Raw genomic sequence first — 3462 nt, 5'->3', positions numbered from 1 at the left:
TTATCATTACCACATACACACAAGGAAAAAATGCAACAAGAAAGTAACAGCATATAATATAAATTTTACACTGCAAAAATATATGCCGCTGGAGGCCTTATCCACTAAAGAGGAAAAAACATATATATTAAGGTATTGAAATGTAGGAAAATTGCAGATAGCTGTACTATTTTTTTTTAAAAAAAAAATACAGATCTTAATTCCTACAACTCTAGGAAAATGTAGTTTACAATAGAGCTCAAAATATTAAATCATGTATTTTTAAAAATATAGTACTAAGAAGTAACAAAGACCTTTTTAAAAATGAGTTCAGTATATCCAAAAGCATTAATATATCAAGATCTGCTAAATACCATATGTATATTTTTGCAAAAATGCAGAGGTTCTATCAACCACTTACAGTTTGACTTTGATCCCTTCTCTGATTTCTAGCATGAACGTTTGATAGGAATATTGGCACATGCAGTTTGAACACTCTGCTCAGTTTGGCAAATTCCCACTGACTAAAAGGAATCATACTCTGCTGAGAACTGAGTGAAAACAGGGTAAGGATTTTGATATTTGGCCAATTCTAAGTATTTGTCCCTGAGGGAAACTATACTGATATCTCCACTGTAACCGTAGACATACTAACTCATTGCTTTAATTTCCTGCTTTAAAAGCTAGCAAAGAAAAAGGGAAAAGACACTGATGCCCTTTGGGTAACGGAATCTTACATGTAGCTTACAGTGCAACCCCTGCAAAGAGTTCACAACTACAGTATGTGGTAAATACATTAATAAAAAAGAGGAACTGAGATGAAAGAGAGCAAAGAGAGAGATTTTTAAAACAAAAGATGAAATCTTGCTTTAGAAAAGCTATCTTTGCAAAGGTCTGCTACTCGTTAAATCACTAAGAATATCTGTCAGACTTATCCTACTACACCATTTGGCTGATGTCAAACCTAAACAAACCAGATCAGAAAACCAGCCAGTGGCAGGACGTAAATGAAACGAGAGAAGACCAGTCTCACTGTAACTCGCATGGTTTGCTTGCTGATTTTGGGAGGAGGGGGGAAGGAAAGAAATAGTGGCAATCATGACAGTCATTTGCAGTACTAATGTCCAATTCAGCCTCCTTTCATTCTCCTGATTTAGGTGGTCAGAGTAGTTTCGTAGACGACACAGGGAAGCTGTGCTGTTTAGCAGGCTGTTTAATGGGAAACTGGCAGTCTTATTTCTTTTCTAGATTTGGTTTGTCACTAGGTCTCCATTACATGCCACTCAGCTTTGATATCTTTGGACAGGACTGATCAAAAGATGTCATTTGACCTACACAGCATGGCAGAAACTTGGAGAAGTCTCATAAAGCGACACTCTGGCTGTAAATAAAATGACATTATTATTTCCTCTCTCCTATCATGTAGAAAAGCCAATTATGGTAATGCACTGCATGTCAATGAAAATACAGCAATCTTTTTGGAGCAGCTTCTGCTGGCGTCCGTGTTACAACTCTGCTTCCTGAAAAAAATTTGCCCATTGGAAAGTGAAAAGGAATTGGTGAGAGATGTCTTGCAGACTCTTCATAAAATTCTGGTATTTTTTACAGTCCTGTGATTGTTAAAAGTGTAAAAAAAAATAGAGGCACAAACTCTAAACTGCTAGCTTTTGAATTATCAAATAATATAATCTCAAATAATTTATAGTTCATTGGAATAATCATTATATACACTACATCCTAAGCTTCTGAATGACAAAAAAGCTGGACTGATACCAATGAATACTATAATGACCAATATCCTTAATTATTTATAGTTCAACAATACATGTATTGGATTCTCTAACTCAAAGCACAAAACTAATGTTATTCACAATTTAATCTAATTTGTGTTAAAGTAATATATAGCATAATGCAGTAGTGGGATTCAAGTAATTTAACAACTGGTTCTCTGCCCTAATGATTTCTTCCAAAAACCAGTTTGCCCAACTGCTCAGAAATTTAACAACCAGTTCTCCCGAAGTGGTACGAACTGGCTGAATCCCACCACTGGCATAATGTCACAATATAATGCTACATTCATCAACTATGTTTATAAAATATCTTGCATTGCATTTATATATTATTTTAAATGAATATTTTCTAAACTGTTTCTAAATCTTCCTGCAATTTTAATTTTAAATACAGAAATATGGAGAGCAGTCGTATTTAATATGGGAATGCACAGATAAAGAAAAAAGCCAAGTACTCTTATACTGTAATCTCCCACTTTTGTTTCCATTTTATTTCATCCATTTTATTATTCCTTACATATCAATCAGGAATCACAATTTAAAATAAACTTTAATTGTTTGTCAGCTACCTTCCCTGTCTGGGCATGATTCTGGTTTTTCACCAAAGAAAAGGCATATTACCCTTTATTAATGGACAAGTGGCTATATGATAGTGTAGTGTTATGTGAGAAAGGCATGTCTTGCATGCATGGTTTTCAGAATCATCTCATTTATATTTCACATACATTTATAATCTGCAGTTAGTGTATATTGATATATTTGATGAAGCAATCTTTTCTCATCACTCATGATCTTGGCTAGGTATATGAGTCTTATGTCCATAATGCCTTGTTACTATTGGTAAATACATTTTATTATTAACATAATTATCTTTTGTATTATTATTTCATTATTCACCTGACTCACTTTTTAATCTTCTTTCCAACATAAAGTAAGTAATGATGCCATCTAGTGAAGTTCATGGTTACAATTCCATGGACTCTTGAATGTGGACTTATAAAATCCAAGTTCAACTAAATCACTTTATTTTTTGCAGCAACATTCATTGGATACTATGAGAAATGTAAATATACCAAAGAGACTGTGCCTGTACAGTGGAGTTTCTTATCCTTCTTTGGATAATAATCCTTTCTGCCATAATAATATGATACTTTTGAACCAGTCAGGCACAATAGGATTACCTAACAATGAGCTGTATAGCTTCAGTAGTACTGCAACTCTCCAAAGCAGCAGGATTTAGGAGCTATTTAAATTTTTCATGGCACCATGATGTTCTCCCATATAACCAAGGGAAATTCAAATGAGAGCTAGCTTGAGTTTTTAGGAATGGTGGCCAAGGTTGTCTGGTACTCTTTTTGTCAGAATTATTTTGGAAGATGTTAATTGTTTTTTCTTTTCTTTTTGTCTAGTTACATTTTTTTCTAGGAAACTCTAAGAAATTAGCATCTGGTTATATTTAATTTTAAAAAGTATGCTGAGGATACAACTAACAGCAAATAAACACAAACTGGTTCACCATATATCTTGCTGTCAACTTACTAAGATGTACAGTTTATTTCTCTTTCATGTTATTTACTAATATATTACAATTAAGATGAATAATACAATGCTGTAGCTAAAATCAAATATTCCATTTTCAAACAGAGATGCGTACAAATTTGAATAAAAGCTTTGTTCAAGTATAAAAAGTAAA

This window comes from Pituophis catenifer, unplaced genomic scaffold (assembly GCF_029215685.1).
Source record: "Pituophis catenifer annectens isolate HBS135680 unplaced genomic scaffold, rPitCat1.0.hap2 SCAF_3, whole genome shotgun sequence".
NCBI lineage: Eukaryota > Metazoa > Chordata > Lepidosauria > Squamata > Colubridae > Pituophis > Pituophis catenifer.
The sequence above is the reverse complement of the archived record's forward strand: the minus strand, read 5'-3'. Positions refer to the sequence as shown.